Source organism: Cupressus sempervirens, chromosome 11 (genome assembly GCF_028749045.1).
Source record: "Cupressus sempervirens isolate cs-2001-9-10 chromosome 11, ASM2874904v1, whole genome shotgun sequence".
Classification (NCBI taxonomy): domain Eukaryota; kingdom Viridiplantae; phylum Streptophyta; class Pinopsida; order Cupressales; family Cupressaceae; genus Cupressus; species Cupressus sempervirens.
Window position 1 is genome coordinate 139,698,925 of NC_143128.1, and position 16,792 is coordinate 139,715,716.

Here is a 16,792-nt window from a genome sequence, read left to right on the forward strand (position 1 = left end):
AAAACACCAAATTGGCTAGTTAAGTCTTGTAGCCCTAAGAGCCCCTATTAGCCCTCCTAGAAACAAGGAAAGAGATATAGCTCGCAAAAACCCTAAATAAGGCCCCTTTGTGTAAACTATAATTTTTTTCCCTATGACTACCCCTTGAAGATTTTGTAGGTCTAGGATTTTAGCAATGTATATATTGTATGGATTTAGAAAACCCTACTTTTAAGGGTTTTGGTAGCAATGTTGGTGTTTTCTCTCTTGAAAGCAGAACAATCTATACCCAACCTCCTCCTTTGAGTTTAGCTTCCCTTAAAAATTTCTCCTACCTTACCAATTCAAGATTGACCCATGTCAATCATCTGTTCTTCATAAGAACTCTTTACAAGTGTCTCCTTGCACCTTGCCAAACTTGTTGGATTTCCTAGGGCTCACTTGTAAAAAGAGAAGATGGGCTTCCAAAACCTCCATAGACCATATTTAAAATATGTACAGAGGTTATTTCTTGGTCTCCAAGATCCATGGTGATCAGATCAAGGACACTCAAGCTATAGCCCATTCCATCCCTATTAATCAAAACTAGACAATAAGATTAACAAAAGAAAATAATTTTCTAAACCTTGTTGAATTCCTACATGAAACCAAAATAATTACACAAATATTCAAGAAATAAACACAATATTATACTTCATCAAAAATATCCTTCTATTCAATCCAAAAATCCAACCAAAAACTTCAAACTATGCTCAAATGTTCAAAAATTGTCTTGTCGCTAGTGTTGTTTGTACACCCATCTGTACAACCCTTGGAACTAAGTTGGGAAAGCCTTAAATAGACTTAAACTTTCCTCCTAGTTTTTATTTCAAACCATAACTTCTGAAATCATTTGTTTTTTAAAACTCCCTAAAAAATTGTCAAGCAATTTTGCAAAATTGCAAAGTTGTCAATGCAACTTTTAACAACTTTTGCAATTTTTGCTCCTAGACTCTCCAAACTTGCAAAGAATGTTTTCAAACCTCCTAGGATGACCTTAGAAAAACTAAAAGCTATCTTTCCACAACTCGTTTCCCCATTTCATAGCATTTTATTTAATTTTGACTCTTAGAGTAATTTTTGCAATTTTCAACTATCAGGTCCTAATTAACCAAATTAGACTCCTAAACCAAAACCTATCAACACAAACCTCTTAAACGCACCTTGGAACTTTATCTTTAGTCCTTATTATCCTTGTGGTTGGTTATACCATTTGTAGATGCTTAAAATTGTCCCAAACATTATATTAATATATTTAATTAATTATTTATTAATTAATTATATTTGTCATATCCTTCTTCTTATTTAATTAAATAGGTTCACTTCCCTAATGTGTTTAAATTTAATTTAAATACATCCCCTCTAATGTATTAAATTTATTTAATGCAAAGTGTTCCATAAATCCCTTTTAAATAAATCCCAATTTATTTAATTCCCTCCACTTTATTAAATTCTTTAATCCTACGATTAAGTTAAAATCCTATTTAATTTAATCATAATTCCATCTTAAAACCTATTCTACACCCATCACTCTCATTCTTCTAACCCTACCCATTATTTAATCCCACTTAATTAATCCTAAGTTACACCTTTCTAAACATCTTTTAATCCCTAAGTTTTTACTCACACATGTGTGAGCAACTCAAGAACCAAGAAAGCCTCTCTTTATTATTTTATCCAAAAAGTCTTACACTCTTACACACTTTTCCCCATTTTCCTTTCTCCAAGGTTGCTCACACATGTGTGAGCAAACCTTGAGTCATCTCTATCACCAAAAAGGCTTATGTTGACCTTTGCATGGTTTGTCTCCTTAGCCCATGTGTCTCCCTCATGATATCTATGTGGATGCTACATAGATCCCACCTCCCCAAGGCCTCTCTCAAGCCTATAAATATATCCCTTGTCTCAAACATTTTCCATCTCGTCCATTTGCATTATTATCATGTCAGTCTAGTGTTAGAGCTTTTAGAGATTTTCATGCTTAGAGCTAATCCTTGATTATTGTTTGCATTAATTCAATTTCTAAACTTTTCTAAATTTTACATAGTTCATGGTAGCATAACATTGTTAGATTTATTTCTTCATTTCATCTCATCTCGATTCACATCCATGAAATCCTTTGAGGTTGCCTTACTCATAGCCATTTCTTGAAGGTTTTTCACATACCTCTTAGCATAGTTTTCATACATGCATTCTTGCATTCATTCAAAAAATTTAAAGGGATTCATCCATAGTTTTGTTTGAGGCGAGAACACGCACATCCCTCATATTGAGCACACCAACAAGGCCTGTTATGGGCACCCTTGTTGAGATACTTTGAGGTTGCATGAGGACTTTTATTTTCGATTGCACTGAGTTTTAAAACTTAAGTAGAGTTAGTTGCATTCCAATATTATTTTAAATCTTTGATATACATTTACAACTAAATTTTTTTGTTTACATGTGCTCTCGATAGGTTAGGTTTTATTGCATACATTTTAGCATGCCTAGTGGAACCCACACCCCTTTTTCTATTCTCCAATTCAATCAAAAAATTAGAGCTTGATGTAAAAACCATGTATTATCATCTTCATTAGGAAAATGTCATTTGTGTAGATATTTTGTCATCTCCATAGACCATCATCTCTATGGCTTAGCATCTCCACCTATGACAACTTTCAAAGCCACTTTAAACTACAAATCATTTATACTCTATCATCTTCATTTCTCTTTGACATCTCTACATTTTTAGTTGTCATCTATGCTATTTTCCTTCTGTTGTCTACATTGTGGATGACCAAAAAAACCTATCATATTTGAAAACTATTGTCTCTGAAGTTTACCCATTCTATTGTTTTCGTTGTGAAAGGTTGAAATCTAGCAATATTTTCTAGACTGTTGTCTCCAAAGTTTGTTGATTTTGTTGTCTATGTTGTGGGTGGTCAAATACCTATAGTATTTTAAATAGTCATCTCTATAGTTTACATATTAATTGTTGTCTATGTTGTGGGTAGAGTAAAACCCTATCATATGTTCAAATTGTCATCTCCATTGTAAGTGTTCTATCATCTACATTGTAAGTGATTAAAAGTCTTCAATTATATTTGACTGTCAGCTATGATTTTTTCTATCATCTAGGAGTTTTGGCATCTTTGATCCTATTCTATCATCTATGACTATGAAGTGTAAGTAAAAGATATATTGTACTAGTTTATGTTTTGTCATCTTCGATTCTATTCTCTTTGATGTTTTGTTGTCTCTATCTGCTATTTGTCATCTTCAATTCTATCATCTATGATGTTTTTTCATCAGAGCTTGAAGAATATAAGGATAGTTACCTTGTTAGTTGGGCCATGTTCTATCCAAATGCATCCATCATAGGAATTAGTTACCCTTAGATGTATCTTGTTTCAACTTCCTCATTATTTAAACATTGATAAATTGGGAGCCAACATAGGTTATACTAAAGAAAATTGGGAGGTACAATAGACAAGAGGAACACTTCAAGGTGTTATTTCAATTATTGTTTTAGTTTGGGATTAGGAGTTGTCTCTTAGTTAAGTAGGAAGTAGAAGTATGTGGCTTTGAGTTCAACATGAGTAGAATACATAGCAACTAGCATGGCAACATGTGAAGCTATATGCTTTGAATGTTACTAGTAGACTTGTTTGGTCAGAGGATTAACACTTATATGATACACTATAACAACTAGAGTTGCATCAAGTTATCTAGGAATCTAGTGTTTCATGATAGGTATTAAAATATAGACATTAGATATCACTTCATTAAGGATTGTGTACAGTGGGAGATTGTTTAGCTACACTATATACCTATAGAGGACCAAGTAGAAGACATTTTTACTAAGGCATCATGGAAGATAAAATTTATCTTCTTGATAGATAACTTGGGTGTCATCCAGAATAACTTCATCTCTAAGAGGGAGTGTCAGTTTTGGTTAGCTTAGACAACTTTTTATCTATATGTAGCTATTTAGCAAATAATTATTTTACTAATAAATTAGTTAGAGTACCTAGACAATTATTTGTTAATTAATTGATCACTTTTGGAAGCAACTAGAAACCACTCTTGTTATTAGTTGTTGAGTTGTTTTTAATCTCAATCATTGATTGAGAACTAATCATGTTGGTTTCCCAACGAGAGTAGTATAAAAGGGGATCAAAGGCATTCAGAGAACACAAGTTTGTAGAAGCATTTACAGTGTTAGCAAATGAATTTTTAGAGATAGAAAATAGTCTTGAAATGTTAGAAAGGGTGTAGTGGTGGCATTAGGGATAGCAACAGAGGAATATCAGCAAGAGGAATTGGGAGATTGTCCAAGTTCTGCCAATAAGAGACAAGGAATTTTGTAATTCTTACTTTGCTAAAGTTTAATATATTTCTCATCTATGAAACTAGTTTTCCCTTAGGAGTTTTTCTAGGGATGATTTGTCCAAAAATATCATGTTATTATGTTACATATTTCTTTTCATATTTTTATTGGTGTAGTTGCAGTTGTGTTATTTTTCAATATTAGTTGTGAATTAATTTTTGGTAGTTAAATAATATTTTAAGGTGGGAAATTAATAATAAGTGACCAAAATAGGCATTTTCACATTAAGTAGGTATCGATTTCCAATCATATCAACTACCACCTTGGAAATGATAGTTTTCTATCTTTTAGAGGTCAACTTATTGCTTCTAAAGGAGTAGCTTGTTGCCTTTAGAAAGATATTTCATTGTCACACAAATTTATTCAATTTAGCAGAGGTATTATCAGAATTCTATATTTTATAAACAATATTATATTATGAATATAGTTTTAATTCATTATTTTTAGAAATATAATTTTTTAATGAATAAAAATGATTAAAAAATTATAATAATTAATTATATCTAAATTTTATATAATAATTAATAAATATTATGATTATTTCACATCATGCTTTTGATCAAACAAAAATTAAAAATATTTGTGTCTAATTCTTAAATTACCCAAAAAAATTGTTAATTAAAATTATTTTTATCTCTTAAAACATATTTAAGTTACATACAAACATTAAAAAATTTAGACTTTACAATTTCTACTTATGGTTCATGTTGCCCCCTCCTTGCAACCCCCCTAGATAGCATGGTAGATTTGGTTTTAATGAATAGACCATTCTCTATTAATTAAATATTAAAGTTACATATTAAAAAAAAAGGGTCGAGGGATATGAGATCACCACACAAGTACAAATGGTATGTGACCAAAAATATAAACTATTCAGAGATCCCCCCATGACTGGCACTACTCTTGCAACTTGACAGATTTCTTCTTATTTTCTATTGCTCATGGTAGACTTTTTGTACAACAAGAAAGGGTTAAAAAGACCTAAGTCTATACACCCTTCACCCCAAGCCTCCACTATCTCTAATTCCCCATCAGATGTTATAAAAAATGGATAAAATGATAAGGTACATCCCTCTAAATCCAAGGATATTAAAAAACCTAAAATGGAAGATCTTCTAGGGTTTTTTCCAAACCTAACATAAAGGAGAAGACTATGCTTGAGAATGTTATGGGGAGGAAATGATACTATCGAGTCTAAGAGAAATGCCAAGATGGAGTCAAACACCCATTAAACTAGCACTCGCTCCACCCATTTTTTGCTAGCATTATAATGGAGGACCTAAACGAGAGCCAAAAAAGATAGGAGGAAGAAAGAAATTAAGCTTTACCTATGAAGATGAGATCCCTAACTCACTCAACCCATTATAGAGTAAAAATGTGCTTACAGGTTAGGTTATTGTGGAGGAGGTCAAGGAGCTACGAGATGGTTTTCATGATTCATGCTCTTCTCATGAGAAGGAGATTTAAAAAATAAAATAGGACTTGTTGATACAAGAAAAAAGCTTCAATTGACTAGCTTAGTTTACAACCAACATCATGCATTCTTCTATGACCATGCTTTGCCTTCCACAACAAGAAATATGGAACTACTAAAAAAACTCTTAAGTTCCTGGAAAATGACTAGAAAATTATGTTTTTTCCCTAACCCAATAAGTGTAAGAAGTGTTGATAATTCCTCTTACTTTTGAGTTTTGTCTTTCTAGGGGATCCTAGTTCCATTGTTAGAGTGGGAATGGTTTTTTTTTTTTTTTTTGTTTAATTATGCTAGAAAAAATCTCATGTTATTTATTCATTGGTTATGTCTTGTTGGTGTTTAAAACTTTATAATAACTACTATGATTATTCTCTATATCACATAACTTATAACATTATTTTGGATAATTTTAGGACTTTTCATGGTAGTTATAGTTTAATGATGCCCCTTGTTAATTGCTATTAGTCTAGCTAGGATAAGTGAGTTTTTTGAGGGCAGAAGAGAAATTAAAATATGGTTTGCTTTTCTACCCTCTTTTCTATTTTTTGGTTAAGCAAGAAGTGAGGTTTGATTGATCCAATTTTTTTAATGGTAGTTGCCAATGGGATCACAACAATTTTTGAGTTGTTAATGATGGTATGTGGTTTTTGGCAAAGATTGTTTTTGTAATAGGATGTGCCCGCTCATTTTGACCGGTTATTTATCAAATGCATCAAAACTTTTAGAAGAAAAAAAAACAAAACCAAAAATTAAAAAGAGAAAAAGCGTTGGTCAAATTACAAGAATGAAATCAACAAATGTATAGTTAACTTAAATTTGAAGAGCACATTAAAGAGCTCGACTTGAGCTTCTTAAATATAGTTTATTCTAAGTCTACTTTTATGACTTTATATTTTTTGTCACATTTTAATATACGAAAATTTATATTGAATTTAACATGTTATAGCCTTATTTTCTAGTAATTAAAAAATTAAAATTAAACATATTATTATTTCCACTTTTTATCACTATAATTTTAAACCCATGACAAAAGAATAAAGATCGTCCATTTTAGTAAAGTTCAAATCTTTTTAAAAATGCATTTTTTTATAGACTTAAACTGCCAAAATAATCTTAACCAAAATCACTTTTAGAAAATACTAAAAGGAAACACAGACAACTCTCTCTCTCTCTCTCTCTCTCTCTCTCTCTCTCTCTCTCTCTCTCTCTCTCACACACACACACACACACACACACACACACACACACACACATGGAATTTCAACAATGATAACCTAACCTTTATATGACCAAAAATGATATTATCTGCAAAAAAAAATTTTTTTTATCAGGTAAATGTTAGGTTATCATTAGGATGATTTGTGCCTCTCATAGATGGGTTGAACATTTTTATCAGACCTTTGTTTGGTCAAAGATGGTGGATTCAGTTGAGACCTTTAAAATTTTATATATTGTATTTTGAATGATTAATATGGGAACAATGGTTTCCAATGCACTATGGTATTATTGAATAGATGAAATTGATTTATGTCATTTTGAACTTTTTTGTATTACGACATTTACAAGATTTGACTATGGTTTACCAATTAGTGCATGCACTAATGATCAAATGGTTTGCCAATTATTCAATGAACCAATGCTTTTTTAATCATTCCATACATTTTGGAAATAATAAATTTGATTTGTATTTAAGATGCTACATTTCAAAACACTATCCTTAAATTGGAGTTTTCTTTTAGGTGTATAAATTGAACATTTTTCTCTAAAAATTGTGTTTTTTAAAGGGGTTCATCTACATGATATATTTGTAGGGTTTTAGAGTTAGGGATTTTTAGTTACAAATAGTACTAATTGTTTGAAGTCTTTATTTATATGGTGTATTTGTAGTTTTTTTAATTAAGTATTAGGCTCATGATTTCTATATTATGATTTTTTATTCTCTAAAATGAGTAAATATTGAGACGTGAGGTCACAAGGCAAAGCTACAAGCCTACATTTGTATTTCATAAAACTAAGTACATATTTGTAGGGATTAATAAATGAATTAGCTACATGTTAATGATTTAGATTATCTACATTCTAGAGTTCTAGAGCTAGGGATTTCAGTAATTATTCTTACTTATTTCAATGATTGGAGAAAATCCAAAGAAATGCATTGAAATAGTTGCACTAATATATTAGATTATTTGTATTAATAAAATGGAACCCCAATTAAACTCTTTCTTTTTAGTACATGATTGCATGTTAATGATGATTTAGAAAGAAACATTTTTTGGTATTTTACCAAGTATTAAATTGTCTTCATTTATTATGACCAGTTGTTCTCTAAAATGGGAGGTCAAGATAATTTTGCAATTTTAATCATAATCAATATTTTCTTATAGATGATTTTAAATTAACAATGATTAATAAATTTGGCATGTTTCAAGTGAATATGTATTTTACTTATCTAGGATATTGTTATTCGATGTAAACCTTTGTTTATGTATTTGAAATTAATAAGTTGTGTTTTGCATTGGAAATAATGTTTCTTATTATGATTCAATTCTCATGACTTATGAGAAATACAAAACCTGTACATCTTTGTTTCCTCATGATATGTTTAGTTATGACAAATACATTGTCTTTATTGTTTCACTATACTATAGGTGTCTTATCTTAGTCGACTTCTTGTGTGATACTTTTCTTCTCTTTCTTAATATTCTAATAATATTGATTTAAAAAAGATGAATTAGATAGACATAGTTGAGTATAAAATATTTATTGCTAATTTATAATTTCAATATTAGTATGTGGATTGCCAAAGCTTCCAATGTTATTTTCATTAGATTGAATTGTGGAGACTTATTTTCTCAATCACTAAAGGCATTATTGTTTTGATAAAGGGATCCTTTTAAAGTGGGTATTTATATTCTTAATTTTTTTCACTATAGACTCATAGTTAGATGCATAAAAGTATGCGACTAATAGTTAAGATTTTTTTTTTTTAATATTAATACTATTTACAAAATATCCACCAAGGCCATATATTCAAGACTTCAAGCTATTTTGCCTAATATCATTTCTTTGGAACATGGTGGTTATGTGCTAGTTAAAGAGATGTTGCAAGGAGCAATTTTGGCTCATGAAACTCTACACCACATTAAAGAAAAAAAAATTCCTTCTTTTGTGATTAAACTTGATATGATGAAGGCCTATGATAGAGTTAATTGGTCCTTTCTTTTGAAAGTTTTGGAGGAATTTGGTTTTAGCAAAGCTTGGTGTAAATCGATTAAAGCCTATATTTTGGGGGCTAAATTTTTAGGCCTTATTAATGGCTCCCTGGAGGGTTACTTCAAGTCTTCTCAACGTATTAGACAAGGTGATCCATTGTCACCTACTCTATTCATTTTGATGGCGAAAGCTTTTAGCAGGGCTATAATTCAATCTCAATAGTTGGAGCTTTGGAAAGGCATTCAGTTTGGAGCTAAAGACCTAGTAGTTACTCATTCGTTATTTGCAAATGATACTCTATTGTTTGGATCAGCTAATGTAAAGGAAGCTAAGCATAATAAGTATATATTGGATCAATATTCATTACCTTCAGGTTAGAAAATTAGCATGGAAAAATTAAAAATGCTTTTTTTAATTTATATAACTCCAGTTATTGCACAAAAGATTAGAAAGATCCTAGATTTTGAGGAGGATGAATTTCCATCTACATATTTGGGTGTTCCATTTTTTATGGGTAGTTACAAAGCTTCTCATTAGAAAAATTTAGTTGATAGAATTAAAGCTAGAACAATGGCTTGGAAGGTAAGATGGCTTTCATTATTTGGCAAAATTCTCTTGATTAGGTTTGTTCTATCAGCTATTCCCAATTATTATTTCTCTATATTATCTGCACCTAGATTTATCATTAAGAAAATTGAAGGTATTATTTGGGATTTCTTATGGATGAAAAATATATCAGGAAATATAAAGATCCCTCTAATTTTGGTAAAGGAAATGTCTTTTGAGAAATATGAAGGTGGGATTAATCTACCCAATCTAACTTTAAGGAATCTTGCTTTTGGAGGCAAGTTAGTTTGGTCTATGTATGATAAAGAAAAAACAAAATGGTGTAGGATTTTGCAAAGAAAATATTTAGATTCTAATGACCCTTCCAGAATCTTCACTATGGAACATCTTCCTAAAGGGTTAGCAGTTTGGAATTTTTTGGTGGACTCCTAAGATTTAGTTGCTAGATATTTGTCTTGGAAAATTAATAATGGAATCAAGGCACTTTTTTGGCAAGATTCATGGAATGGCCTTCCTCCGCTATGCAAAAATCAATCCTTTGATATTTGAAGGGATATTTTTTTGTGTTGAATGGGGTTCTCATGTGGAAACTTATTTTCATTTTGTTGATCCAATTTTAGGCAAAGTCACTTGGAAGAATTTAGAGAGTTTACCAATCCTTGATTCGAATAAAAAAGAATTTGTAAGTATATGCAACTCAAGAACTATGTTAGTGTCAAATCATTCAGATGTGCTGATTTGGGACCCACATCAGGAGGGAAAATATTTGGTAAAGTTGGGTTATTTAGTTGCTAAGAGCCTAGAAATTGGTAATAAGTCATTCCAGGCATTTAAATTCTATTGGAATCCAGTAGTTTTACCAAAGGCAGAATGTTTTTCTTGGTTAGCTCTAAAAAAGAGAATCTTGATAGGGGATAAGTTGTCAAAATCGAACATAGTTCATAATATGAAATGTGTCTTATGTATGGAGAAAGAGGAGAATGTTAGATCATCTCTTCATTTAGTGTAAAGTGGCACATCAATGTTGGGTCTTCATTCTCCAAAAGCTAAATTTCATGATGCCTCTTTTGAATACATTATGGGACATGTTCCAAGATTGGCCAAGTTCAATAAATCATTCTTACTATTCATGCATTTGGAAGTGCATTCTAGCAATTGTTATTTGGGCAATTTGGTGGGAGAGGAATAAAAGAATCAGGAATCAACCTTTGACTTTAGAAAGTGTGTTTTCAGCATTAGAAATTGCATTGGGGGAAGTAGTGGTAGCATATGTCAGGAGAACTTTCAAGCTTCTTATTGTTATAGGCTAGGATATTGTGCTGGCTAATAGATGGATAAATCTACCCTCTCCATGTTATCAATTCAGTACTTCAGGTCCTGGTGGAAAAGTTAATAAACATGATGTTGAGATGGATTCCCCCTGCAATGGGAGTTTGCAAGCTAAACTTTGATGGTTTCTCAAGAGGAAATCCTGAAGAATTAGGGGCTAGAGTGTGTATTAGAAATCATAATGGGCAGGTGGTGGGTATGCTGGCTTAGAAAATATCAGTTGGTACAAAAAATAAAGAAGAAGCCATGGAACTTTTACTTGGATTAGAATTGGCACTTTAAAAATAAACAATATTCATATTGAGGGAGATTCAATGCTAGTCATCAAATCATGCTTAAAGAAAAAATTGAGAACTAGAAATTTGGCTATATATTGGAGAAAGCTTGGGCAATAATTAACAAATTTAAAATGGTTTCCTTTTTTCATACTCTTATATAGGGAAATGAAGTTGTAGATAGTTTGTCGAATTTATGTTGCAATTTGAAGGTTGGTGAGATGAGGACTACAAACTTTGTATCTGCGAGCTTCTCCAATCTATTTAGTTTAATTGATCAAGAGAAAACTTTACATAAGTAGAAGGTTTTTCCCAACTTTTATTTATGATAGTTGTGCAAGTGGAATGTTAGTGGTTATAATTATTCAATTTTGAAAATGATGAAATTAAAGGAGTAAAGTTGATTATTCGGGATATTTTTAGTTCATTGTTGTGTACTTTTGGCAACTTTATTGCAGTGACCTTTATTCTTTAGGGCAAGTACAAAATTGATATTGCAGATGATATGGATCATTTATTGATTGCAACTTGGCATTTGATGTACATTATGTGTAATTAAAATTCTTGTGATCTATTCATGGAAAATGAATGAATTTCCAATCATGTTGGTACTAGTACTTAGTAGGCAATGGTGGCAAATTTAATTAGTATAATTATTTGTCACTTGTGTGAGGCAGGTTATAAAATATGTGGCTCTAGTTTCATTCTATTGAAAGATCTTGTGTTTTGTGGGTAATGGAATTCTTAGAGTTTGGACGCAATTTTTTCAAAGTGTTTTTTGTGGGGCAAGGTCTTCACCATCCATGGTTTGGTTGCATCTCGGACAAAGAATTAAAAGAAGTTTTGCAAATAAAATGTGATACATTCTTATGATGCTTTAAGGATACTCTGGGCCCTACTATTCTATGTTCTCCTCGCCTGAGGGTCATCCTACTGTCTCACATTACATCTTTTTTCTTTACTTCTACCTATGACCTTGTTCAGGATTGCGGTATTGTGGAAGTCATAGCTGATAAAATTGGGCTTGGCAGCTTGCTCAAGATGGAAGTTATGTGCCAGTATGATATTGCAAGGGGTGAGGCACCTTTTGCAGGCGTTCATGGTTTTATTCATGAAAGAAGCAATGCAGAATTTAGAATCTTCTTGGTGTTGTTCTCCAAAGCTCTAAGAGATGGGAGTTTTGGTCAAGGTAATTATTATATATGGTGTTATAGAACATTTTTAACACCACAGTTTGTTGCTTAGTTAAAATCCAAAGCTCAGTCTATTGATGAATTAATAACACATGACCATGAGGAGGACATTAGCAACTGTATGCAAGTCCAACTCTCATGTTGTCAAGGGCTTCAAGTCACCAACACATTAATATTATGCATATGGACAATCCATTGGTGAGGGTGGATTTGTCAACAAGGAATGGCCTGATTCTAATGAAATGGGAATCATTTTGATCTTTTGGTTGCTTTTGCTATTTTGGTCTACATCTAATCTAGTTGGCACTCAGATTTTGAAAGAGATGATTATGTTGTTGGTTTAGGGTGTTTTTGAGTGGGACTATTCTATGCAAACTAGTATGGCCTCAATTTTTGTTGATGGTGTCTCATGCAAGGATATGGAGGAATTATAGTTTTAAATTTCTTCTACCTTTTCATGATTAATTTTATGTCATGAGGCATGACTATAAACAATTTGTATTTTGTATTTTTGGTCAGGTTTGGACTTTCATGTCTACTAATGGATGTGTTGGTAAAATTGTAAAAATTCATAAAATTTTGAATTTTGGTGGGGATATCTCCTCATTTTGTAAGTAAAATTATGATCATTGATATTATTTGTATATATCGATGTTTGATACTTGTAAATATTGCAATGATGCTAGGTTTTCTTTCTAGTTCTTTCCTAGTTGAACACTTGAACCAATTTATATATATATATATATATAGTGGTTTGTCCACTTTTGCCAAAAAAAATAAAAATTTACAAACTATTTTTTAAATTTAGTATTAATAATTATTGTACATTATAATTAATTATTATTATTTATTAAACTAAAGTAGGCTCAATTAATCAAATTTAAAAACTATTAAAAAATATTTAATTAAAAAAATATTTTTATCTTTTAAATGTGTTAAATTCACACTTCCACATATTAAAAATTATCAAGAAAATACATCCAAAAGTTGAAATGTTTTACAAATACAATTATAAGAATAGTCCTCTCCAAATCTTAAATTATCAAAATAATATTAATTACAACTCGTTTTACTTGTTAGGAAAAAATCAAATACTAGTTACACACATTAAAACTTTTAGAAGAAAGAAATAATAAACTAAAAATGAGAACATATTGGTTAAATTACAAGAATGAAATGAAATGTATATTTAAATTAAATTTGCTAAATATAGTTTGTTCCAAGTCCACTTTTGTAACTTTATGTTTTCTTGTCATATAAATAAGGACAAATTTGTGTTAAAATTAACATATTATAGTCTCATTTTCAGCTAACTAAAAAATAAAAAATAAACATTAAACATGTTCTTATTTCTACTTTATAGCTACACTTAGGCTTTGCTCATATTTACATTTGATTGTTTGTGTTCCAACTTTAAATTTTAGACATCAAAAAATACACTTAGTTCTTCCTACTATTTTAGTTTTTACTTTATTTTTATATATTTTATAATTATAATTCAATACTAGACAAGAACTTCCAACACAAGCCTAACTTGTAAGCCTCTCATGGGAGAGGTCTTGCATTGGAATCTACTTGAATTTAACACTTAAAATAATTAAGTTTAACACAACAATAATAATAACTAGCACTTGCACTAGAAGGTGCAATGTGTACGCTAATAGTAGCATATGTTGTGCAATTTCTTTAATGTGATAGAAGGGAAATCCTTTTTATTGGTACTCTTTGCTTTGCTAATTGTTGGGATGATGTCTTGTTTTATGTGCAATTGATTTGAATAATTTGTAACAATTGCACACCATCAACCTGTAACACTATGTTGAATTATTTTTTCTTGTGAAAATCATATCATATCATGTACAAGAGATGTAAATTTAATTTGCAATTGAGCAATAACTTACTTTTTGATTGTTTGGCACCATGAATGTTCATATTAGCATGTCCCTCCTTAAAGTTTTCCAATGAATTGTTTGTATTTAAAGCTTGTTCTAGAACTATTTTTTGGCATCATTAAATTCCTAAAAATATGTATTTTTTATTACATGTACATTAGTTTGATGGCATACATATATGTATAAAATAATAAATAAATAGCAGGCTTGCATGCCTTGATTGTTGAAGGGGAAAGTTCTTTTATGTGTGTCTATATACATACATTGTTGTCATAGATGACTAAATAAACTAAGAAAAACTTTTGGAAGGAAATTTTAATCATTGCAACATTTGCTTGATTGTAAAACTAGTCATAATAAAACTCTTGTAAAATAGTGGAAAGTGCCTCAACTTTTTTGCAAAGACTGTGGAATGTTTCACACACATCTTCAATGGTTGAAATTTTCATAGGTTTTACATTGTTTGGATCAAGACTAGTCTCCAATATGTAGTGACTTATTTCTTGAAACTATTGTGAATCATATCTCCAAGTGACATAATATTATTTGTCGATAGCCTTCTAGAATTCACAAACACAGAGGTTGCAACTGTTGGTGGACTGGTTCCCTCAGAGTCACTAGTTGAAATTTCTATCATAGTGAGTGAAGAGGTGTTATTTGGTTGATTTCCTATCATTCTTTGAATAGAATTACATGTAAGATTTTACCTTATTTACAACAATTGTTATGAAACAGAGATAGAGACATACAAATTGAAATAGAAAAAATCTACATTAATCTTTAGTAGTTAGACATCAATACCATATGTCATATACTATAGATTTTAATAATTTGAAGAATAATAATCTAATATGTTTAAAGATGTGTGTGTGTGTGCGTGCGCGCGCGCTTGCGTGCGTGCATGTGTGTGTGTGTGTGTGTGTGTGTGTGTGTGTGTGTGTGTGTGTGTGTGTGTGTGTGTGTGTGTGTGTGTGTGTGTGTGTGTGTGTGTGTGTGTGTGTGTGTGTGTGTGTGTGTGTGTGTGTGTGTGTGTGTGTGTGTGTGTGACTTGAAAGGATAATATCCAAAGACCAACTCTTATAATTATTACAAAAAACTACTATTTAACAAATGTATTATTTTTGTTATCTAGTTTTGACAATATTAATCTTACTATTAGAGGTTTTGATATCAAATCTAATAAATATCCTAGATTCCATCTTCTCACTTTTCAAACACCTGAATAAACGTATCATGATAAACCCAAATTTTTAGTCTACCATAGCATTCTCTCTACACTGCCACAAAATTCCCATTTTATGCAACTCAGTCTTCTTCAAACTTCTTCATTATATTTTTAAAATAAAATTTCCATGAAATGTATTACATTCCTTGTAATCTTTTTAAAATTTATTTAAAACTTGCACCTTCAAATTTGTTTGATATCTTAACAACTATTTCAAATTCAATTAAAAAATTTCAAAAGTTGTAGTGCCTTGGGTAGGCCAAGTATATAAAGAGTTATTCTATTATGCATCTATAATTTTTGGAAAATCTAAAATGAGAAAACAAGCATGTACCACCAATATTGTTTGTTATCCATTTTTTAACATATTAATCTTTCTATTAGAGTTTTTGATAACAAGTTAATAATTTGTCTAGTTTAGTCAATTTTCTTGTATCTACTTTCTTGAAATTTTATTTGCAAGGATTTATGTGCATCCATCTTTCAAAGGTTTTCTTAGAGGATAGTTCTATATTCTGACTAAATGTTGTCAACATTCTATTCCCCATTTGACCAATTGGAGACATTTTGATTTTATACATATAGATACATGAAGGGATATTCTTAGATGCTTCTTTTGAGACACATACTTGATATTTTGAATTGTTTATTTGTTTTTGTCAGAGTAGAAAGTTTTGCGAGGCATTCTAAGACACATCACAATATACTCAACTGGGAAAAAGTTGTGGCCTTATTATTTCTTTATAGACAACGGTTAGCCTTTGCAAAGTTTCATGGAGAATTAATTTGGTAGTGAATAATGTAATGCCCTGCCAAGGGATCCAAAGAATTAACCTAGAATTTCACTAAGTTTGGTAACATTTTTTTTTTTTATAGAAATCGCATGAAATTAAATACCACATTCTTTAAGATCCCTTAATGTTGAATTACATACATGAATCTATCTAGTACAACAACCACATGAAATAATAATGATAAGTCCAATGTTCATACATTACATTTCCAAATGCTCAATCATCCACTATACATGTCATAGGGTATGAAGGCTTAAAAGAATATACATATGTGAAACAAGGTACATCATCCTATTCTAATTCATGATACATCAAAGTAAAGATAATGACATGATACACATGATACATCATCATAGAAGTCATATACATCCATCATAAAGATCAACAAAATAACTAAGTGCATGGTTCCTCCCAACTGTTAATAGCATCATTAGACCATCGTG